This window comes from Anser anser (genome assembly GCF_964211835.1).
Source record: "Anser anser genome assembly, chromosome: 4".
Lineage (NCBI taxonomy): Eukaryota > Metazoa > Chordata > Aves > Anseriformes > Anatidae > Anser > Anser anser.
The window spans coordinates 72,094,005-72,118,998 of record NC_139724.1 but is presented as its reverse complement, the minus strand read 5'-3'; the positions used below and the strand labels follow the sequence as shown (position 1 = coordinate 72,118,998).

Here is a 24,994-nt window from a genome sequence, read left to right as displayed (position 1 = left end):
ACCTCACTAGCCAAGGTACTGAGGCTAACCACAATCCTTACAAAGGTGTCACAAGTCCAGGGTAAGCTACAGTCTGCAGCAGACACCCAGAACTGTAAAACGGTAGCCAATATGAGGCATGGAGATGCATAAAGTAGATCTTGGTAAGGCTTTTAATCCATATGCCCTCCCCAGCTATATTTATACTGCACTATGGATATTTGTTCTTTACTATGAAACACTTTTTCAACAAGAAAATTCTCTCTATTTATTTTTTTTTACAGGAATTTTCACGTGTGATGAACACTCAAAATATGTGTTAAAGATAAGGCAAGCTGGATCCAAAGAGAGTTGTCTGGCTTGAAATGGGCTGCACTTGCTGAGATCTGTGCTCACAGCAAAGGTATTCTGCAAAGAAACAGAGCTGCAGGACTGTTCCTCTTGTACCAAAGTATCGAATGACACTTTTCAGGGCATTGCTGCTGTAATGCATTCTGTAAAGAAACTAAATCAGAAATAGAGATGACACAGCTCAAAAAGATAACGTGTCTTTCCCTCCACACTGTCAGTAGATACAGAGCAGGAATAATGCCAGATTAAAGCAAAGCAAATATTTGCAGTACAATATTCTATTCACCAGAAAATTCCTCAACTTTTTTATAGATCATTTTGGCTGATACAGCAATTCTTTAGCTACAAAGTTTTATCTGAGTGTTTTCAGAAGCACTACTGAATATGAGCTCAGAAGGACAGATGGAGACTTTCTTAAAACAACAACAACAACAACAAAAAAACCACACCACATACACACCCTAATACCCAGATACAAACAGAGAATTCCTTTTTCTATACATTTCCAAAAGTCTTTGTAGGTTTTTAGTCTGATGTGGGGGGATAAACAGATGGATTTCTAAATGCCAGAAGTATCCTCAACACAAAATCTCAGACCCCAGAGCTTTGCATACAATTCCTTCCTTTTTCAGCTCATTGGCCATAACCCTGAATGCACAACCCCGAAACACTGCAGGGAATTTAGATCTGAATTTGAAATGAAAGGAAGGTCCATCTGTTGAATACAGGCTTTTATTTACCAAAGGAAGCCAAACTCAAAGCACATCATGTTGAATTTTGGTCATATATTCTACAAGATATGACTTCAAATGCAAGAAGGCATGGCATCTTAAGAAAAAAAAATCCATCTCTTTTTACCTCTTAAACAGAATTTCTTTTTTTTTTTTTTTTTTTTTTTCCCTAGGGTTTGCCCCCTTTACTGCTCAAAGAGTAGGCATTTACCTGATAAATGAAAGACCTCTTCTTCTGGGTACAGTCCATTTTGGAAACCCTCACACTATTAAAAATTCTAATTACTGTTTGGAAGGGAATCCAAAATTTTCTAGGAATGCTTAAGCCTTTCAGGAGTGTTAAATTCTTCAGACTGAGCAGGGTCTGTCCAGTTTGCCTACTTGGGTATATACACGCACACTTCACCAAAGGAAAGCTAAACTAGAATTCAGGAGGACTCAACAGAAAATCCCACACACTGAGCTATCTTTATAAATACCTAAGGCACTAATTTGTAGGTTACCCCAGAATACAAATAGGGGAATGCATTGATTTATCCATATATGGTTAAGGGAAAAATACTTTTCCACAGTTCTGATTACTTTGAGATAATATAGATTAATCCTAGCTTCTACAAAGCTGGTTTCACTGTCAGAGACTGTCAATAAAGTAGCTAAGATTAAGGCCCTTGCTCTGGATTTTAGCAGCACTTTAAAACAACAAGCATAAATGCTTCACTAATATTTAAGATGGGATTCATTGATGTGGCTGTGCTATTTAATACCCATAATCCGTAACCATCTTTTAAAAAATACCCATAATAAGCTTACTAGCTGCAGATGATCCTACACAACCCCATAAAGAACCCTAACATGAAAACTCAATCAGAACAAGCTAGTTTCTGTTCATTTATAATGTTGTTTCACAGTGAAGCTGGGCAACTATTTAAATAATCCCTGTACAACCTTCTTTTTTTTTTTTTTTTGTTTTTTTTTGACCTTCAATGGAGTAGAGCATAAAAGCTGGCAGTTGGTTTGGTATCTTTCTATGGCTCCTCAAAGCTCGTACTCATGTCTGTTTGCTCTTCAGAGCTACAGTTTTTACTCTTTTGCTGTCAGTTACAGCCGCTGAAACAATGCAGGTTTTGAAAAGTGCTGTGGAAAGTAGTAGATGGCAGAGCAGCCACATCTGTATCTTGCTGCACAAATGCAATATCTATTATTATCTATTAAAATAGCCCATTTAAAATAAACCATTGAATAAATCGATATATTATGTAATAAAATAGATAATATTATTATCTATTAAATAGTGCATCAGGGAAGGAATCTACATCTTTACCGTATTGGTGTTACTGTTGCAGTTTGATCTTTCTGGAAAAGAAGGAGGAATTGCATCTTTCCTAAGACAAAGAGCCCGCCTGTATGGGGAAGTCACCATAGGCAGCTCCGTTGCTTTGGATGTGGGAAGAAAAAAACAGTCTGCAGTACCTGAGTCAGCAGGAAGATCTTAGCAGAGACAAGGGCTGGACACTTGCAAAAATTTTTGAGATTTTAGTCAAGAATTTCTGTGCAAATTTCTTCTTGGGTTTTCGTTGCTGAGACTCTCATTCTGAGGACTGTGTACCTGGCTTCCAGGCAAAACAAATAAAGTCAAAGAGCTGACCAGAACTACACCCTGAAAACAATCTGTTCATGACAGCTGTCCTGGACTATTGAATTCAGCGAGCTCTCTGATACTAATGGTAAGATTTCACAGTTATACTAAAAACATCTGAAAACCCTTCAGTTAAGTGTTGATAGCCAACAAAAGCTCTTTGATGTAAACCACTGGATTAAAACTGTTTGCCCTTACTATTTAGTGAATCCCAAGCACAAATACAGGCTGGGTGGAGAATGTATTGAGGGCAACCCTGATGAGAAGAACCTGGGGGTCTTGGTTGAATAGAAGCTCAACTTGAGCTGGCAATGTGTGCTTGCAGCCCAGAAAGCCAACCGTGTCCTGGGCTGTATCAAAAGCAGTGTGGCAGCAGGGCGAGGAAGGGGATTGTCCCCCTCTGTTCTGCTCATATTGCATTTTTTTTCTACATAATCATACCCTCACAGAGTCCTCTTACAATTCTATCATTATATTCCTTTACGCAGGTGATGCAGAGCACAGTGCAAAGTTCACATAGCTGTCAAAATCCTAACTCTGGTATTTACTGACTTTCATGCTTCTTCTAGACAATGCTACAATTACATTAATGTCATTTTTGTCACTTAATACTGTTGCTAACCCTCATAATTGTTAAGGGACTGCACAGTGCAATTTAGCATAATTAAGACAATTATAGTTAAGCACCATGCGCCAACAGTCAGTAGCCAAAGCTATTGCCCAGTATAAAGAAACCTAAAGGCTCCATCAACTGCAATACAGTCCTCAGGCACCCCCAGGGTTTTGGTTGCAGGTTATCAGAAAGGTGCCCGTGTGGAAGACTCCTGCTTTGTCAGGCTACAGCAGATCTTCTGTCTTTTTGCCAGGTGGATGCTGTTGTTGAAGCAAGAGCGGGAACTGAGTCTATTTCCATCACCCCATCGGTAACCACTTGAGAACTTGACCTCCAAGGTTGTTATCTGAGCCGGGCTTGAGATCGCACCAGTGGAAGATACTTAACACTTTTCCTCTGCATTTTACGTCCATCTGAAATGTATTTAGCTAACTTTTGAGGTACCTTGCATGTAAAACCTTGAACCACAATTGTAAACTCTCCAGTTTCCCTTATTCATACAATATTTGATTTGGATGACATGTTTTTTACAATATTTATTTTCTGGCCCATTTTGAGACTCTTGTGTTAATGCCACAAGAACTCCAGTCTCCTGTATAATATTTCAGACATGGAGAAAAAAAATGAAGTGAAAAAAAAAAAAAAGGAAAAACCAACCGTCTGCATCCACTTAAACTACATTACAATAAAGCTCAGTAAAGATCTGATCAGCAGGTTTTTTTAGCCTGCTCTGATTTAATATGAAAGAAATTAGTGGAAAACCTAAAGGCTGAAAGGAAATTTTTTGCCACTGTTCAAAACAGGACATGAAACCTTTAACATAATATTTACACACATTATGTTAAATACTTTCTGCAAAGTTAAAATTTAGCACTGCCGGCTTCAGACAGACTGGGAAAGACATTTGTTTACACTTGATAAATCTGATTTTGAGAAGAAAAAGTTTTATTCTTTCTGTTCTTTCTATGTATGCACTAGCACTGACAGAACTATTGTGATTTAAAAATATGTAAATATGACCATTAAAGACTTCTAAACACTTACAAGACAAGAAACAATTTGTATTATGCTAGATAGTGTTTTCTTCTTGGCCTTCACAGTTGTTACGATTTATTATCTCTGCTGACCCACAAAGCTTTTGAGATTCTGAACGCATCACAGCATGACCTGAGTGTAGACTTTTTCATGATTTTTTGCTTATAGACTTGTTCACATAGTTTCCGACAAAATATTTTTTTACTTGGGGAGCAAGGTGTTTGCCAAGAAATACTAAATGGTCAGAAGTGACATTTTTACCAGAAAGCATTGACCATTTTGCCCCAGGGAAGTTTCAGGGTGCAGGATATAGTTTCTTTTCAAAATCAGAATGAGACTTTCTGGAGAACAGTCCATGCTCCCCAGCCCAACTCATTCACCAAGATTTGGAAGACAAAAGACCAGGCTTCTGCTCAGTCTGACCCAGAACAAGGACATGGCATTATAATCCCAGAGCTCTAAACTCTGAAAGTATGAAAGGCCAGTATGATTTCAGCTTCATGAAGCATGAGGACATTTTGAAAAATCAAGGGAGCTTTCCTAAAATAAGAAAACAGCTTCCCACTGAGCGGTAATTAAACTCATGCCCAATCCCATAAACACATACTGTTTATTAAGGATGTTACTAAGTTGTGCCATAGCTCCCAGGCAGAGGTGAGAAAGAAGTCTTAACTCTCCATCTAGTTCTTTCATCTGAGATTTATCATCTAGCCAGATGACTCGGACCATTAGCACATCAAAGATCTCAAAACCTCCCTCATGAAAAAGCAAAATTTTTTTAACAGCCTGGTATTTCAAAGATCATATATTTGTAGATTTTAAGATCATATGGAAACTTTGCAGTCACCTTCTCTGACATCTGCAGACCATAGCCCAGAGGAGGCTGCCCAGCAATTCCTAAATCAGTTCCAATAAATTGTGGTTGACTCAGGGCATCTTTCTCGGAAAGACATTCATTCTGATTTAAAGACTATAAGCAATAGAGAATCCACCACATTCCTTGGCAAGCTCCTAGTAGTAAAAAAAAAAAAAAAAAAAAAAAAATCTCACTAGCAGAAATGAGAGTTTTGGCTGGACTCACATTTAACCTGTATCTTAAATATTCACAAAAGATCAAATCATTATATATTCACAAAGCTCACTTACACCTCCCCAAAATCATAAACACCTAACGATAAATCACACAAGAAATTAAGTGAAGTATTCCTAGTTTTAAAAGATCTTTTTCAAGCCAGATTTCAGTGCACAAATATCCCCACAGGGAGCAGGAGACTGTTCATCCAAGTCACATTCATTTATTCTTTCTGAAGCCTAAAATCTAAAGTTCAGAGGTAGCCTCTATTTAAAATACAAGAGCAAATCATGGCATAAAAAGTCTGCTCCTTTAGCCTTGCTACTCATGTAGGTCTTCTCCTGATGCCAGTAAGAGTGAGTTGTGAGTTGTGAGTTACAGTGACTCCATGAGTCAGAAATTGCTTGTATGGCAGGCCTTCCAACTAAAAACAGAAGATATTTTATCTTACCATGGCCCCAGTTTTGGCCAATTGCTTTGCTATACTGACAGGCAAAGGCAGAAGTCCTCAGTTAGTCCTGTGAAAAGCAAGACAGCCAAAACGTAAACAAAGTTTCTGTTTATTCTGAAGTCAGAAAATCATTCCAAGAGAACAATAAATGTGAGATCACATGTACTATTTACTTATCTTTAAGAACACTGTTATTCCCAAATCAGGCTAGGTACTTCTCACTTCTGGTCAATTCCTTTCACAAATGCATCTCATCAGCTTCAGCTAATACATCATTGAAGCTTGACAATAATCACTGACTTTCTTTCTAAAGATAATCCATGTTTAAAGGCTCTGTTATATAATCTGCAATAAGCCAAGAATATCTTGCAACACTTGGAAAGGTAGGGTAGTAATGTTCTGCCAGATTTCTCTCAGCATTTAAACACCATTTTTTACATGCCAAAAGTTCCTTCAATTACTAATGACTTGTGAGCTTTAAGATGTGTAATTTATATCTGAGAACAATTAGGAAAGACAGTTTAGAAAAACTTGTCTGTGTTTTGGGACATATTACCACGAGAAACGTCACTGAAAGAAAAAAAAAAAGAAAGAAAAGGATTGAAATTCAAACATGTTTCCCTGGGGAAAAAGGTCAGTGTCAAACCAGAGCCAGTTTTCTTCTGAAGAAAATTCTGGAGAAGAAAGAAAGATGTTTCAGAGCCATCTCCAGAACGGATGGGTGAGTGAGTGCTTGCGGTCTTGAAGCAAAAGATGACTGTGAGCGCAAAGAAAAGGTTTATGGTTTGGTGGAACAGAACATCCCAGACAAAGGGAAAAGACATAAAGCTGAAAATATGGAAGAAAAAATAAATGGAAAGAGATCTAAAATGTTCATTGGAGAAAGAAGAGGAGTTTAGAGTCTCAAGCAGGATATTAAATGTGGAACCAGAGCATCACTGAGCTGGAGTCAAAACATCGTCTTCCATTGTTCACAAGCTGATCAAAAATAGCCTGCTTAGACCGAGCGAGTAGAAAACAAGAGTCAAGAGAAGAGAGTCATCAAGAGGAGGCCTCCAGGTCAAAGCAGAAAAAATATCTGCTGTAGTGACAAAGGGCCTGTTTGGGGCCAGTAGTCAGGCATAGCCGGGAGTTGCTGTTGCAGCCACAGCCCAGGTTGGGCCGAGCCCAGAGACACAGCACAGAGGGGAGCGTGCATGCTGACAAGCAAGTCAGCAGCAAGGACTTGGCTGGGTGACCAGAGCAAGCACTGACCTGGTGGGAAGTCACATTACATCATTTCTGCAAAATCTCTGGGTGCAAAGGACGAGCATTCAGCTGTCCAGACCTTCAGGTCATCACACGGGTGGTAACTTCAGTAGAATTCCTCTTGCTATTAGGAAAATATCCATGAATTAGCTCTTCTTAGTTTTGCCCTCGCCTCACAAACACAGCCATTTTCACTAACGTAAAGGTATGACTCCAAATTTCTAAACTCTTCCAAGTGTGCATTTAATGACACTGCTGTTCACTCATTGCCTAGATAAACTGTTTTAACACCTTCCTCTACTAAATAGTTAATTCACATATCCAGAACAGAGCAAAACTTTTAACTACAGGGGGAAAGACATGCAAAGGCCAATCCATCAAATCTAACCCTGTGGTATAGTTCTTCCATATTAAACAACATTGCAGAACTGAACTGATTTCCAGAAGCTCCATGGAGGAAGACTTCCAGGCTTAGAAAATGGAGATCATCTCCAAAGCCTCCAGCATGTCTCCTCCAGGTCAAAGAAAATTAGGAAAACAAACAAACAAACAAACAACAACACACACACACACACACACACACACACAAAACAAACACCACACAACAGATGCATATCAGCTTGTAACCTATAAAATGTGCCTGTCACCATTCTGATCAATTAATTAAGCTTTGCCATTCTAGACTGATTATAATGACAAGCCTGAATATGCTTCATAAACATAAATACCTATAGCTTCATGACTAGCTAATAATTTATTACCACTATATCAGTAACTCAGAATGGGAAAATTAGGTATATTAAGCATTAGACATTATCAGCCACCCAATAAGCCTGGATGAAGTCTGGGGACAGAGCCCAGATATCTTATTTTTCTACTGCAAGATCTATAGCTACAAAGGGCAGTGTCTTTGGTACATGGGCATTTCCAAAACCATCTGAAGTCAATGGATCTGGTAGAAGCCTTTAATCAAGATAAATGGGAGAGCAGAGAAACGCTCCTTTGTATAATGACAGAAGTCCATATCACTCTTTTATATGTCATGGCTGATCTATGAATTAAGTTGTTTTTGGTGTTTTGCTGGGAACTGAACACATATTGCAAACACTGCTCATGGTTCGGTTGACCTGTATGCCTGTGCAAGTGACAGAAGGAAATAGTGGCAGGCAGAAAACAACAGGAAGAGCACCTATAAAATAAAAACACCAAGATGGGGCAGAAATACTTGAGAAGAAACATGGCATTGTGCACAAGAACTCTGACTCCTGATTCATTGCTTCAGGTCTCTGTGAAGAGACCATAAGTAAAGATGATTGCATTCAAGAAATACCTGTAGCCAATTTCTCCTTCCAGTGAAAACAATCTTGCACACCAAGAATTCTGGCTACAGGGAAGGCAAATGCTAGTATCAGCAGAGGAATCAAGTTTCCCAGGGGAGAAAGGCAGAGCTGATATCTGCAATCAAAATGGAACAAGTAATGGAGGTACTCACAGAACTCAGCAATGGCCAAAAAATAATTAAAACAAGATCTATACGATTGCTGGAGCCCTCTAAAAAGGAACCAAGTCAAAATTCTGTAGCTTTCCAGAAAAGACAGAAACATTACCAGTACTTTGGGGGCAGCATGAAGTGTGTCTGAGCAGACTGAAAAACCCTGTTAGAGCAAATACAGTTTGGACTGATATGAAAAAGAACTTTAAAAAACTGCACTAAGGCAAACTAAAGATTCATCTAGCACAGTATTCTTTTTTTTTTTTTTTTAACAAAATCCAGTATTATAAGTTTAGGGGAAAGGTGTGGAAAAAAAAAAAAAAGCCCTGTAAAGCAACAATTCTTCCTCCGCTCTGCTGTTGTAGATTCTAGTTTTCAGGTTTTTAGGGATTTCCAGGTTGCACACAATAATGGATTCCTATAATGATGAGCAATAGGATATGATGGATCACAAATATTCCCATAAAAAAGGGGATGTCTTTTTCAACCGGAATTTACAAATACAATTCAACTGAAGCAAGGACTCAAAGATATGAAAAAAAAAAGGGGGGGGGGAACTTGAAAAATAAATAAAATGTGGGCAAAGGACTTCCACTGAAACAGTACTGGTGGTTCTTTCTGTTTCAGCTTCTATTTGGGAATACCAAATTCCTTATTTGGGAATATCAAATAGAAGAGGAGGTATGTGTCAGCTCAGGGTAAAGATTTTGTGAAAGCATCTCAGGCAATCTTAAATTCCAGAAGACTTGTTGGGGGTTTTATGTGCCAGTTCAAACAGATTGTCCTGAGCATCTCACTTTGAATGTCATACACAACACAAACACTGTAAAGACAGTGTGTTTATTTAGACTGTTCATCTAAATCTGTTTGAGATCTGCCACTGGTCTGAACTAGCCAGATAACAAGTTAGAGCTGGATGGAAAGGAAGTGAGAAAATGACCTTAAGTAACAGGGAAAAAGCCCACGCTGACTTGCACCATCTCAGCTTACATGGGTTTGGATTCACAGAAAGGCTTATGAGGCGTAAAAGACTAACATGCTCATAACTCAGATATACCTCTTAAATCAGAGAAGAAAGGCCCAGGATGCCTTAGGGCAAGGAATAAGCTCTCCAGTCAACAGACCCTCTGCTGAAGAAGGGCCCACTGTAGCAAGGATGCTGGAAGCCGGTGTCTCTGAGCCCCGATGGACTGCTCTGTCCCTGGCATGTCTGAAGCAAGAGGACTCTAATTTGGCTCATGGCATTTCTGAGCTAACAGGGAAACAATGAAACTCAATTTGTTTGAGAGAGAGAGAAGGAGAGAGGAGGAAAGTTGGCAAAAACACAAAATTTGGGAAACGGACCAGATAGAAGTTATTGTTATGAAATTTCTTTGTTTCATGGCCAATACTGTTATATATTTCCAGCTGGCCAGACAAAGCATCATGTGTCTTCAGTGTCTTCTCTTTTACCCAAGAAGCTGGACAGAGGAAAATGAAACTTGAGGAAGAAGCTGAGTTGAACAAGCAGCAGTGACCAGTTCAGCACGAAGCACAGAAACCTTGCCCTGGGGAACCTCACAGGATTCCTGTTCTTGCTTAGAAATTTAAGACACCCTCTCTGTTGTATTGTGTTGGTCTTAAAAGTGGAGAATGCCTCCAGACGAGGGGAAAACATACCAGAAAAAGACCTGCAGCAATTTGAAGTGACAGCTTTTACCCCAGGAATGAGCTTGTCCCGTCTGGGAGGTATTGGATGATTTAGCCTGCCACTGTCAGCCCATTACTTTAAACCCAAATAAGAACATGAAGTATTTAAAAACCTTTGAGCAGAACTTGCTCTTTTCACTGCTGTTCTCTGATGAAAAAGCAAGTGGGCTGTCAATATCAGACCGAGCACAAAGAAACATGAGTCAGTTAAAAAAGATACTTGTTATGAAACCCAGTGGGAGAGAGAAATCTCCTCTTACAGAAAGAAAACGGAGACTCTCTAGCAGAGTCAGCTCTCCAAACACTTTCTGACATGCAGTTTTCTGTGGAGTTTTTGGCTTATACCGGGCTTTGACTTTACATATAAATTGTGGAGAAAATGTTATACAGACCTTGGCACTGCCAAGAGCTCCTTTCAGGTAAAGTAATAAGCTCTCCTCGGGAAATTTATTTACCCTGCAGTAAATCAAATTCTACTCCAAGCCCTTTCTGTTGGTATATTAACACTGTCCTCATGCTCTAAGCAGTAGCATGTGTGCTCCCTGAAAGAAATTCAGAAATGCAGGTACACTAATGGTGGAGATGCCCCCTGAGCCTTTTAAACTTTGAATTCAGAGTGCTTTGCTGGTTTATTAGATTTTGTAAATCTAGAAATCCCACACTTGCCTCTATACCAACAATCTGATCGTGTATTAGTAAGGTTCAATAGCAGTTCATCTGGTTACATGCATCAAACCTCCCAAAAAGGAATGGGAACAGCATATTCCATTCCTTGGAATAGAAAAGCACTCCAAAAAGAGAGTAAAATATATCAGGGCACTTTCCACAGTGCAGCGTAAACTCATGCCCTTCATAAATTCTCGTATGTGGTTCCTTAAAAGAAACATAGAAGTCTGGATCTTATATGAACCTTCTACATAGCAAAACAGAAAAAAAAATGCTCATTTCTGCTGAAGAAGGTATTTTTATTTTATAAGAAGTTTCCCTCATATTCAAACAGGGAACTTTTAGAAGAGGTATTTTGCCAGGTGTCAGCAGAGCTATGAGGAAGAACAGGCTCAATAAAGTTTGGAAGATGACTCTGAATGCAGTAGGATCACTCAAAAAGATGTCACAGGACTGCTTAGGTTTCTTCTACCAGAACCCAAGATTATCGTTTCAGAGACCTAAATCGTTACACTAGAAAGAAATTACATCCATGAATGACCCAGAGTCTAGCCCAGACAGCAGATTTTGCAGGAACGACTGAGATCTCTCAGAGGCACACAAAAAGACTGTTCCCACATGTTGAAAAGGCAAATAGGCAAGAAAAAAGTTTGAATGAGATTTGGCCAGACGAGTGGGAGCTACAATGGCCTGGCAGGAAAAAAAAAAAAAAAAGCAAACCCCATTAAAGATAATTAAATCTCTAAACTACAATAGAAGTGTGCTGTGGTATGGAGATGAACCGCCAGGACCAGCAGTACAGTGATCTACAATTGCTGGAAATGCCCAGCCACAGAGAGCAGCAGAAAGGCAGTAGGTAAGGAAAGCCCTTGCAGCACACCTGGAGAGAAGGCAAGGAGATATTGTGGAAGAGGACTGGCCTGGAAAGGAATTGAACTGCAAGCAAGGGAGCAGACTCCAGTTTTATTACTGCTGCATCCAGAATAATGCTTTCTGATAAATAAATACTTGGCTGAAATGTGCTTCTCCTAAGGAAAATCACCTTCCTGGACCCCACTTGGGCTAACTGTATAGACCAGAATGCAGTGACATTTATTGGAATTAGTCTTACCTGAAGGCTACAACAGCTGTCAACACCACACAGACTACACAGACTAAGGAAAATTACACTTGGTGCCCAAAACAGTCTATAAGATTAACAGGCATTAGATATTTGTAGAAAAAAGATTCAGAGGGCTGAGTTAAGGCCATGCACAGAAAGGTCAGCAAAACCAGAGTCTCACTCTCAGCCCAGTGTTTGGTTCAGTTCTGGCTCTCCAAACTTTCTCAAGAGCATCCTTCCAATCCACGCCACGGAAAACGTGTGGCTCACTGTTTAAGGTAAACATGCTGTTTGCAGAAGCCTTTGCATTTCACACATGAGATTGAGTGTAAAGGGATCATCACTGAGAAACTCATAAATATAAGCGCATTTGGAACACTTAGCTCTGTACTCACTCATGTTTCACTCTTTATATTGCTTCATTAGAGACTCACGCTTAACTGTTCCATTTCAAAAATGACGAAATCAAGCCTTCATGATGGGAAATTTGCACCAAAATGCAGTCTGGGCTCCTGAAGAATGTCTCTAAGCTGAAGACAATTTGATAGATGGTGTACTGACCACACAGGCAGGTTCAAAAGAAATCAGTTCAGAGTTCTGGAGAATTTTGAAAGTATTTTTGATCAATGGTGTTTGGAAGTCTCAAGAACATTAATTCCATATCCAGTTTGCCAAAATGTCTACCTTGGACACAATTTATGAGCGTACATGTCAAGATATATTTAGAATCCTTTGAGACTTCCAAGTACATGAATAACACACGTATCATTACTACCTTTTTTTAACTAGCATCATATAAATCAAGTGAGGGAGCCAGGCTTTCTCAACTAAGGAAAACCACTGAACTTATAATAACAAAGGTAGTACTTATTTATTAATGTACGATGTCCAAAATTCCTATTAAATTCTGTCAAGAAGAGTTTAATGTAGCTCACTCTCAGGAATAGAAATTAACACATGCTTACTTGGAGGTTAAATCCAGCACTTTGCTATATCTGTATTTTTCATTTGTAAGCCGAAGGTTAAGAAGTCCATGGCTTCTCCACTGAAAAGGTGTGAAAATACCATAGAAAAAATAAATGGAAACACCATCTGAATTCGTCTATTGTCTTTTCACTCAGATATTTTTCAAGTGCTTTGTGTCAAGGTACCATAAGGTGTTAATTTATAAGGTATTTAATGTTGGTAATATATCAGAACCTTTTCTTCATGCTTTCTGAGATGGCAATTGTGAATCAGAAGGTTTTGGAGTTTCTTTTCAGCCAGTTAATGCTTTTTGATGGGGAGTGTTGTCAGTAGTATAAAATATTACTCATTCTGGATGGTGGATAATGGTAATCGAGGACTCAGCAATGAAAGATTAGCATTGCCATTTTCTTCATTTTCTCTCACTGAAAAGATTGGCAGTAATGCAAAAAGTCAGAAGGATCATGAGATCCCACTTTCATATTCTGTATGAAAATCAAGATCAAGTGAGCTTTTGCCCTTCTGGTGGCTAGGAGGTTTCTGGCCTCCCTGAGCTCTCCTCAGGACATTGTGTTATGCTTTGACACTGTCAAAGGCTTGGGACAAGCAGTGGTATTGTAAGGTAGCTATTTTGATTGTATTCTTCAGCATGCTGAGACTACCTAGAATGGACACAAACTATGCTAGGGTTGGCATCTTTTTCTTTTTTTTTTTTCACAAGTACCTTATAGAGTTGCCAGGAGTTTTTCTGCACTGATCATGACTTAGAGAAAGGGAGTAATCTTGACTGTTGCTGTTCCTTGGACAGTCACCCAACCAACACGACTGTTACCCAAGAGTTTTTATAAGAACAATATAAAAGGGCTTGTCATTTCCTTGTCTGATTATAATATCCTGAATGCTAAGGACCAGTGTGTTTCTCTGTAAAACCCTAACTTCATTCAAATTGGTTTCCTTGAGACTGACTCACTGTCATTTCTCTAAATTATTGCAGCTGGATCCTGGTGCAATTTTTCATAACAATAACTGCATTTACTTTTGCTGTCAAGAAGACTCATTTGAACTTTTTTTTGAACACGCGCATATTACCCTTGGCAAGATGCAAAAGTCAATTTTCTTGAATAAAATTGTTAAGTGTTCTCGCTCTAGTTCTTTCTCTCTTAAAGGGCAGTTTAATATATTTTTTTCCTGGGCAGTGAAAAAAAAACAAACAAACTATGAATAAGTATCCTGGGTGTTAATAACAAGTTTAGAGGGCATTTTTCAGAAAACAAACAAACTAATCTACAAATCTACTACAAATCTACTCAATCTACATACCAAACAATTTAAGTAAGCATGGTTATTGAATGCAGCATGGACAGAAAGAAAGACTACCAAGATGGTATTATTTTATATATTTTATGATATTATTTGGTGCAGGGCACCCAAAATAGACCTGGTAAAAGCAGAGCCATAGCTCTGCCTTCTTTTGAACCAGTAGGCTGGTGTCACTGAGACCATTTTGGTCACCGTAGCAGACCTCAGAGACATGCAGGAGATGTCCTCAGAGTAAGGGTGGCTCATGCAATGCAGTTCTGATATGACAGTATGTCCCTTAATGAGCATTGATTGTTCCTGGTGCACAACACGAGATCTTCTCCTTTGTTTTGGTGCAACAGCCTTTGGCTTTCCCAGGGATCTATCTGCTTCTGGTGCTTAATAGGGGGACAACTATTTCCAAGTCTTCAGGCACAACTCCATCCACATCAAACCTTCCCATAACTAAGAATCCTTTCCTGCTTACTGCTTCCCATGTAGTTTCTTCAGCATCTCTTTCAAGTGAAAAACTCTAAAGTTCTGTTCTATTTCCCAGGTGCTTTTTTTTTGCACTCCCACCTCTCAAATATCTGCGTTCCACCTTCTGTCTTTTGTTCAGCCTCTTGTATACTCCTTGGCATTCAGATCTTTTACTCTCCTCATTTTCTACATTGCTTAGTATCTCAAACCCTTATTTAAGCATGAAAATCTCATTCCAGTCATTACACAGTTGTTGATCAATTCAAAAAGACCAAAGGCACTGGGTGTTTGTCAGCAGAGCAAAGACGTGAGCAAATTGGCAGCACAGCAAACCTTTACGCTGTCTTGAGCATGCAGAAGAGATGCATTGCAGATGCCCAAGTAAGAGGAAAATATTGGTAATAATGACATTGCACCTTCTACGAAGGCCATAAAGGGTCTTTGTACAATGTACAGTATGAATAATGTTAGCCTTCTTTGCTAAATTACTTCTGCACAGTTTTAAACTGACTCTTGCTTTAGCACTTCTTCCATATTTAGTATCACAATGGGTTTGCAAAACCTGAAGCCTCACATTCAAGTGGGGCCCCTGGGGTCTGTGATATCTCAGAACAAGAGTTCAAGCAATAGAAAACACCATGAGCAAGACCTTTCTGCTCCCCAAAAATCATTGGCCTATCAGGTAAGGCATATTTAGTGGCATATTTACTTTTGATGTAAACTTTACATGAAGTCTCAGAACAGTCTGGACTTTGAAAGACTTCTTAGGAAAAGGAGACAGTTCTAAAAGTGCCACCTTGTGCATGTCAGATGTTGTAAAGCCTGTATGGCTTATCTGTTAGGGCTTTATTGAGAGAGAGAAAAAGAGAAAGGAAAATTTGATAAAGGAGGAGATTACACATGACTTTTGAGTTTGCAAAATAAATTTGATCTGGCAAGCCTGAGCAGCAGAGCTTGTGCTCTCTGAATTGGAGGTTAGTTTCAGTTAATGGAAAATTTTAGTTCTGAAAGAACAAAAAATATGTTAATACACTGTAAGTCAGTAAAGACATCTCACAACTGAGAACTGGCAACAGGCAAAGTCATTCCCCTCTAAAATGTTACCTGAGGGAATTTAAAGTAATTTTAAATTTTATACTGCTATGACTTTATTTCATCTTAAAAAAAGAGAAATTACATCCACATATAAATGTTTCTTCTCCTGTGTTGATGTGATTTTGATGTGATTAAAACCCTTTTTTTTTCCCTAGAAATACTGCATAGAAATTGATAACTCTCTGTGAAGAGACACTAAGTTTTGACCATCACTGAACAGATCATTCTAAAGAAAGTTTACAGCTTTCCCCCAAAGATTTAAGGGCTGTCAGGAAAACTCAAATGGAAAGAAAGGTGGTAGTAAGAATTTTTCTGTTAAGTTTCCTACCAGGTTGTCTTCCAATGGGCACAGGCACTTAGGTCTCTGCAAGGGAAGGCTTTGTGTGGAGTTGATTGTTGTGAAATACTCCAGAGGTGCATGGCAGTTCCTGTCTCCTCTCACTGGCTTTATGGTCATGTCATCAATGGTGCTAGAGATTTTCCAGGCCACACAGAAGGACATGCCTTGGCTCACAAAGCACATATATTCCAGTTGCTTTTTGGTTGGCCATTTCCACAACAGTCATATTCACACTTTGAAGGAGAAGTAAGAACATCGGAGCTAGGCCAGGATAACCTGTAAGAAGAACAGAATGGTGGATTATTCCTTTCTGTGAAGATGGAGAACAGTACAATAAAGGTTTCCACCGTCTTCAGCTTTGGTCCTGTGTCTTCCAAACAAATAGAAGTTGCTGGAATAAGATTTGGAGGCATCATATTGTCAAGGAGCAGGGAAAAGGAGAGCCACGTTAGAGATGGCAGACTGCTGTGTGGATGTCCTTGAAGCGATAAATATTTTTCACATGGACTCCAAGGCCACTGCAGTGACAGCCATGTCTGTGGCCTCTCCTGTGACTGACCAAGAAGGTGGAAGGTCTGTAGAGTCCCCTCGGATTCTCTGCTCCTGTTTTGTCCTGTGCACTTTTCCCAGATTGGAGAATGCTGCAGCTCTCCACCTGATGTAAAGATATAACAAGTCTGCTGGCTGCTCTGAGGAGACTTCCTCAATAGCCTTCTCCCTAAAGCTATCAGCCAGCATCCAGAGGTAGCAGAGTAGTTTTCACATTCCTGTGGGGCTCACAGTGATTTCACTGCTCTTATCCACTGCAAATCACACTTTGATCTGCAAGGGCTTGTCTTTCTTTCTATCTTTTAGGAACGTTGCTCTAACAGTAATCATGGTTATGTTTGCAAAGAAGCAGCCACAGGTGTTGCTGCTGGGAATAAGTGAATCCTCTGTTAAAAGTTTTAATAGAAACTAATACTAAGAAATGCTTACGTTAAAGTTCAACATTAAACTTAGTACAGGAGATAGAAAGAGCTGACAACCAATTAAATACACTGAAAAGTGAAGGGAAATGTGGGGGTGGAAAAAAAGTGGAGATATTTTGCTGTTCCCTGACTGCTGCCCTTGAGAAAGTCATTCCATCCGGAATTTCACCAATGCCATATCCTTTGTAAGGTCTCAAAACCAACATTTAAATATATTTTTAAGGATAACCATGTCTGAAAGTTAAAGCCCTTTGGGACAGAATAAAAGAAGGACTTCAAAGTAACAAAATGCTAAATCTGGCAAATTGTTTTTAATGGAAGTAAAAACCTGCACGGTTTTATACTTTAAAGTGCAATAAGAGAGAAATGTCACAAGTAGAGTTCAATTTCTACCCATGGAATTGTGCCCCGACTTAACAAATTCCAGCTTAAATGCTTCCACCACAACTGAAAAATGTTTTATTGACCTCAAGCTCATTGTACAGCAGAGGCCCAACAGTATTGCTAGGACTAGGATCAAAGAAGTCATGTTTTCAGAGCAGCAGACTAGCTTGATGTGCACAATATCCAGCTGGCTAACAGTTTGTAATCCAGCAAGTGCTAGAACCCCTTTTTTTGTGGGCTTTTGTTCAGGATGGGTTTCTCCTTGTTGCATCAAAATGTATTCTGTTTTCAGAGAAATGTCTGGTCTCTCCTCCACTACAGAGCATTGCTGCACGTGGACCTGATTTGCCTTAAATCAGACTTCAGCCTCACAGGGTGATCAGCCTGAACACTGGCATTCAGCTACACTTACCAGAGTGACTTATGGTTTTCCTTTAGTCATGAAAAAGTCACTGCTTTTCTGTGTATAAAACTGCATGAAATCAGTGGATTATTTTTTTTTTGCTAGTTAAATCATGAACAAAATCTAGTCTACCCACATAGTTAAAAATATATATCTTTTTTTTTTGTTGTTATTATTTTCTTACCAGTTCAGCTTTCATGTAACTGAGCACCTGGTTTTAATACTCTGGACATGGGACAAAATTCTGAATGCTGCCACCAAACTGATGCATGTCCCAAGACATTTGTCAAGATCTGCCTCAAAAGGTAAAACTGATGCAGTAAATATCATCATCTATGTGCTGGGTTATTTTCAGATTTGCACAGTGGGAAACTGCTCTCTTGGATAATACAATGTCTGCAAGTTATTAAATTTTGACCATTGAACCTACTGGTACTTAACAGGGATGTTAAGATTAATGTTTATGATGTGTTTTGGAGATGAAAGCTACATCAAAATGTGATTTATGATTTGGCTGCTCAGCCAGCAGGGCTAAATGGTGGGAGCAGCCTGAAACTGCAGTCAGGGCAAAGACTGATCTGCTTTGCCCAGCCCCTGGCACTGGGTCTCCTTAGTGTGAAACTGTAGAGTAGTGAGGGGACCTAGCCAGGAGGAAGGATACTGAGCTATTTGTTTCCAGACTGGCTTATCTGGCTAAAATATATATATTTCATATATATATATATCTTATATCAGTTAATATGCAGTGCTCAGGAAAAGGTAGTGCGTTTTGCAGGGACAAAAGCACAGCTCAGAGCACCTGTGTGAGTACCCAAGTAGACCAGATATTGTCACATCGCCTTGCACAGATCAGGTGGACTAAAGGGGTTTTGAAACTCAAATGTGGATAATGGAAACCCCATTAATGAAGACTGGGGCTTTACAGATCAATTCAGAATACAATCACTGATCATTTAGAAACCCAGAAGACTGACATACAGAGTAAGGAACTGCCTAGAGCTAATGGGAGGTGTTAAATACATGCACGAGTTTGAACTCCCTGTGAGTTGAGTCTGGGTGATCTCTTCTGACTTATGAGTCAACGCCATATACACAACTCTGGGTAAGCACTAAAATGAGTATCTCTAAGAAAAAACTCAGCACTCCACCTATGGCAGAGGCTATGTTTTACTTTATGAAATTTATTTTTTTCACCAAAATTCTTAGCTCTACTCCAGAGTTGTCAAGATAGTTGTCAAGACTAGCCTGGCTGATAGAGAAAAAGAGGTCATGGATTCTCTGTTCTGTTGAACCTGTGTTGCAATTGAGCCTCTCGGGCAAGAGTTATATGGTCAAGAAGAAAGTAAGGTCTGCACTCAAATCTTCCCTGTGCCATTTGAGTGCCTTTTTCTGTACACTACTGACCACCTTCTCTACTTCTTCTCATACATTTTTCAACCCATTAGTAGCTTTGGCCAAACCATCCACTTGACATATGACTTATCAGCTGCAGAAGAGTTCAAACAGACTAAAGCCAAGACAACAAAACTGACTGAATGACCCAATACTGTTGTGTTAACGCAGTCCTAACAATTCAACGCACTTGGAAAACAAGTAGCGAAATAAGTTTTGCTGTCATCTAGTTTCTTTTGTCCAGATCTTCTGAAGTCATGAGGCAAAAGATCCATCTATACAGTCTTTCTGCTCAGGAAACAGCTCATTAAGTCTTTAATTGAAGAGAGAACTCTCTTTTCTTTGAGGAGAGAAGCAGAGGAACCACCAGGCAAATTCCCATATGTTATTTACAAATACCCCTATTTTTTGGTGCTCATAACAATTAGCATTTCTGTGCCAGAGACAATTTACTAGCCTCTGTCTGTGCTGAGTTTGGCTGTGTCTCAGCTGCAGGCAGGGTGAGTTCTGCAGCATTTTGCCATGCTGGGTTGCCTAATTATCCATATTATCCTCATCTGGAAACCAGGGCAGATGGTCAGACAAGTGTGCACCCATGTCTCTTTCTAATGCATAGTGAGGATGTAGTAAGTGCATCCCAAGGCCCAGCAGCCGGGAAAGGTTCCCACATTTTGGGTGTATCCATTCAATTTCTGGAGGATTTTGGTGAGAAGTTTGGCATAAACTAAGTAAGTACAACATAGCAACACTACATACATGATTGATGTAGAGTATGACGCCTCTCAAGATGTTTCCCTCTTTTCTGCAGTGTCCCAGATATCTTAGCCAAGCAGATGTTCACCATTATTTTGAGCCATGGAAAAATGTAGGATTCACGCTAAAAGAAAAAATACAGAATGTGGAAGACATCTGAACTGTTCTCTATTTGCTTTGTCTTGCAAGTGATTGGGAATTTGTGTGTGGTGATTTTTTGTTTTGTTTTGTTTTGTTTTTTTCTGAGTCAGAGCTGGAACTGGAATGTGGACACATTCTGGTGGGACCTCACTGTTCAGCACCTCCAACCACTCGGGAAGTTGAGGCCTGCATCCCTCTCTCACTTTCTTGGTTTTATGTAAAAAAGCAACACATTTCTGTGAAGCACTCAGAGGAAGAAAGAAGAGATCTTTTTGATATTATTCCACTCAGATTCTTGCTTTAGCATGTTACTGTGCCCAGTGTCTGTAGGAGGAAAACCCTAACAGCTCTCAAGATGCCATGGCTGCCAGCTCCATTGTCTTTCTGGGGATAATGTTTCTCCTGTAATTATAACCCAAGTTCACTTTCAGCCATGAATCTTTCAATTTCTATGAAATTTCAGGACTTGTTTCTATCTTGTATAAAATACACTCCTTGAAGTTTTCCATGAAAACTGCTGGTGATAAAAATCCCCTATTGTCTGTTGTTGGCACAGAAGAAAGGCTGTTGGAACATGGCATGTAGCCATTCACTCCCACCTTTCCTTCCCAAGATTGTCCATTATTAGCAGAGTCATCACTGACCCAAATAAATGCATTGTTTTTGAGGCAGCAAGAATAATTTTATTCTGAACTGATAAGGCTTCTCCCTGACTATTCACCACTTGGACTCCGTTACCAGAAAGATGGTCCCCATCTGACTTGGCAGTTCCTATTGGAATAACCCCAGATCTTCTCTATGCTCCAAGCAATTTGACCCATTTCCTTCTCTTCAGCAGCACATTTACCCATGAAGCACCAAAGAACAGAAAGCTTACCAGAGAAGGAAAGTCCAAACAACTCTCCAAGGGCTCGCCATTCTTCCACCTCATCAGGAGCTGTAGTATTTAGATAGGGTAAGATTTATTCAGCAACTAGCTAGCCTGTTTACAGTATGTTTCAAAGCAAACACAGCTGCTGGAAATGCTGCCATTTCAGATTCTCGTGTGAAAGGCAGTGCTTATTGCACGTGGCTCCTCCTTCCACTTCAAGCCAAGCTAAGCATATTGCTGCTCAGCCTGCACTGCTCTTCTGCAGGATTGGGTAAAGACAAGATCAGGTACCCGTTGGCTTAGCTGCCCATCAGCTTTCCCCTGGGACCCAGGGATGCTGCGATTGCTGAGGAGAAGCCAGCTCTGTGGCACTGCCAATATCTGGCTCCTTCCCCCTTTGCCAGGCCTGCAAACGCTGCTGCTCGGTACATTTTGTACAGCTTCAGGAAATGGCAGTTCTGCTGAAGGTCAGGCTTTGTGAAACAGACACTTTTCTTTTCCCTTTTCTGGGGATTTTTTTTCACTCCCTCCTCACCCCACACTTACCCTGGGCCTCATCCAAGAACAACCCTCGTGCCATTCTCTCCCACCAAAGGCACAAAGAACTTCTTTTACTGACCCACTGGCTATTCAGGATACAAAGAAGTTAAACTAACAATGTGGTAGTGCAACAGCCCATTGCAGGCAGGTCTGGATGAGTCACAGAAATACACTGTAGGAAGGGATTTAAGAGGCCACCTTCCCCTCTCCCCCAAGGCAGCAATAAGTATTTTCTCCTACACCATTTTCCAGTGCCTCTGCCATTTCTGTTCCTTTGGAGTACAGCAAGGTCTGGGTTTCTCCCCTGGAATGATAACTATTGCCAGGATTTATCAAGCCTTGGAACAAGCTTGCCCAGTCCTTGTGCTTATTAAGAGAATATACCACCTTTAGCTGCGGAGTTTAAGCCGAGAACAAAATACTATCTGAAAAACAGCATTCTAAGTACACATTTAATCTTTCCTTTTTGAACAGAGGTGAATAATCTGCTCTGAAAGCATTTCTGTTTATAAGACCTTGGTTGCCTACCATATGTGTTCAAGGCAGACTGAGTGAATGCTAGATGTTCTGTGCAGTGAGTGGCATCGTTTCCAGGTACCGGCTGTAGTATGCAGAGATTTAGAAAGAAAGCTTGAAAATCTAGAAAGAAATCTGGAGTTAGTGCATTCAAGTCCTTAAAAAATGTGAATGCTACTTCCACACCTGGATTTGCACTCAGACATGGTTGGAAGTGGCATCACCTCAGCATTACTGCCCTGACAACACCCATCAGAGATTTCTGCCCCTGCAGCCAGCTGTAAAAGAGATGTCCACCTGGTAATCCTAATTTTGCAAAGGAATTTGTCCTTCACTGAGTCCAGTCACCTTTTGTCACAGATCCAAGTCGTGCATATTATCCTCATCTGCCACTTGCGCCTCATTTGCACCATTTTCACCTTTTTTATACCTATTTTATTCCAACTAGAACATCGTTCTCATTGCTCTACTGATTAGGAAAGGTCTTCTACCATATTTTGTGCTAAATATGAGTATAGAACATAACACCAGCCCTTCACACATCTCAGAGTATCTACAGCTTCTGCAGCACCTAAGGTCACACTGACTAAACAGCCCCAGGAGTGTGGCATCCCAGAGGTGTGGGTAGGGCAGTCTCTGGTGGTATGGTGGGACCAGAACCATGGTCTCCATTGGTGTGAGAGCTCACAGTTTTGGAGGAAACCTTTGCTGGGTGCAGGTGCTGCAGAAGTAATGTTCTCTCTCTCCTACAACACATGCACAATGCCCAGGAAGCTCTGCTCCTTATGGGAAGGTGAGGAACTTCCATGGGTAGTAACCTGCAAGAGCACACAGCACACATAAAAATGCCAAAAGCTGTTTGTGTCCTACATCTGAGAACACAGAGACCACTGGGGACCTACAAGGAGTTTTCTTTCATGTGGTACCACCTGGTGTCACATGGAGGCTAGCTGAGGGAAAGGTTTCCTTGCTAATAGAGAAATAACATTTCAAAAAAGAGACTGTAAAATTAAAGCCTGCTACTGATCTGAGCAAATTTTAGGTTTGCAGCTGTGCAGCTCTCGTTCTGCATCCACCCACAGGCACCGATCACAGCCCATAGGTTCCTCGGCTGTGCCTGCAGCACTTGACATTGTCCAGGATAGGTCCGACACAGTCCCCTGCTACATGTAACCCTGTTACTCTCCAGCGAGACACAGCTAAACAAAAGGGCACCTACTGTATTCTGTCTCTCTGCCAATACTATTAAAAAATATCACTACTGTTACTTTCAATGGGATCAAAATGATTTTCACATCAAGGTCTCGGGAACAAAGGCAGCCTGTCATCTACAGGGTAAATATTAACAACCCTTTGACTATTAGTAACCTAATTAAATGCTTATATGGAATACTTCCTGTGCATGTAAAACCAGGACGCTATTTCTGTTGGGTATAATCTGCGGGTATGTTAACTACTGTAAAAGAAGACAAAAGGGAAAAACAAAACTAACAAGGAAACAAACAAAAACGACCAAAGCAACCAGTCCTTTCATATTTTCATTTTAAAGATGTAATTTCAATGCTGAAAAGATTAAACAAGCTGAATGGGCTTAGTTCAGCCTAAACAGTTTCATAACACTAGGTGCAGATCATTGTTGGCTGATAGCACTAAAATTATTACAGTGTTTTTAATGATTTTCTTTAGGGAAGGGACTTAAAACAAAATCTGGTTTACTTTTTTATTTATTTATTCATAGTCATTATCCTAAAGATTTGTTGAATATGACCTGGAACAGCTTCAGTCATGGCTCAGTTAAAATGCAAACTGAACTGAAAAATGTGTTGGTTCCTCTCTCTGGGCTTTACTAAGTTATTTTGTAATAAAGCTTCATGGAAGCAAAAGCACCGAACTTCCACGTCCTGGAGGAGCTTGGAAATGCTAGGCGTGCTTCTGCACAAATCAGAGCAAACTCACAAATATTTTAAGATTATCACAGACACAGATTTTCTAGTTCACCAAAATATTTCAATTTTAAAATAAAATCATTTGATTTCAACTTTTAAAGCCTACTTGTATGCAAAGTTAAAAAAAAATCAAAATAAGATCAAAGTAAAAAGTCAGTAGGCTCCATTTTCAAATGTCCAAATCAAAGGTTTTAATTCTTTCATAATATTTTAATGATTTTCATCTGATATGCAAGTAATTGACTATCCTTTTAGGAATGTATTCATTTTGAGACCTATCTCAGACAAGTTTTATCCCATGCAAATTTCTCTGACCAAATCTCTTATAATAAAAGCTGTGTTTATTATGCACATGTAAATTGTTTTCCATGGAAAATGCTTTTTTTGTTAATGCTAAAGATTTGTGTGAATAATTAGCAACATGGATGAAGACCCATTTTATTAGATATGGCATTAGATGCACAGAATTAGCCTCATGAAGTTAACAGGACTAACAGGACAGAAGTTAACAGGACTCTTTTCCAACATAAAACTAGGCAGCATATGCTAATTACTTTACCGAGCTGGAACTTAAGACTGCAGACTCATAAGATCTGATCTCAGCTCCCACCCCTGCCATAAATGTGACCGGTGACTTTTTGGACATATGTGTGTTACAACGGTGCACAGCCTGTCGGAACAAACCAAGCTTAAATGCATGAATAATAACAAAAATATGACATTCACAAGAGTTCTTTTGAGAAGGGGTTTGAGCACACCAATGCAATGCAAGCAGCTCACTGCACAGAGTATAACCTCCAATTCAGTATTCACATATGAGGAACACTAACAA

General features: G+C 39.8%; 2 long non-coding RNA genes across 3 annotated transcripts in view; one reads left to right on the top strand and one right to left on the bottom strand.

The window, feature by feature from the left end:
• LOC310898562 overlaps window positions 1–4,515 on the top strand; it is a 34,345-nt gene extending 29,830 nt beyond the window's left edge. The window contains exons 3-5 of the long non-coding RNA XR_014583429.1: window positions 264–382; window positions 2,405–2,785; window positions 3,564–4,515. This is a non-coding gene — a long non-coding RNA (uncharacterized lncRNA). The remainder of the gene's footprint in view (window positions 1–263; window positions 383–2,404; window positions 2,786–3,563) is intronic.
• Window positions 1–21,931, bottom strand: part of LOC310898561 — a 28,067-nt gene extending 6,136 nt beyond the window's left edge. Inside the window, exons 1-2 of one of the 2 annotated variants that reach the window (XR_014583427.1) lie at window positions 20,152–21,931; window positions 16,234–16,521 (exon numbers count right to left, since the gene is read on the bottom strand). This is a non-coding gene — a long non-coding RNA (uncharacterized lncRNA). The remainder of the gene's footprint in view (window positions 1–16,233; window positions 16,522–20,151) is intronic. The other variant, XR_014583428.1, reaches the window with a different exon arrangement.
• Window positions 21,932–24,994: the final 3,063 nt, after the last annotated feature.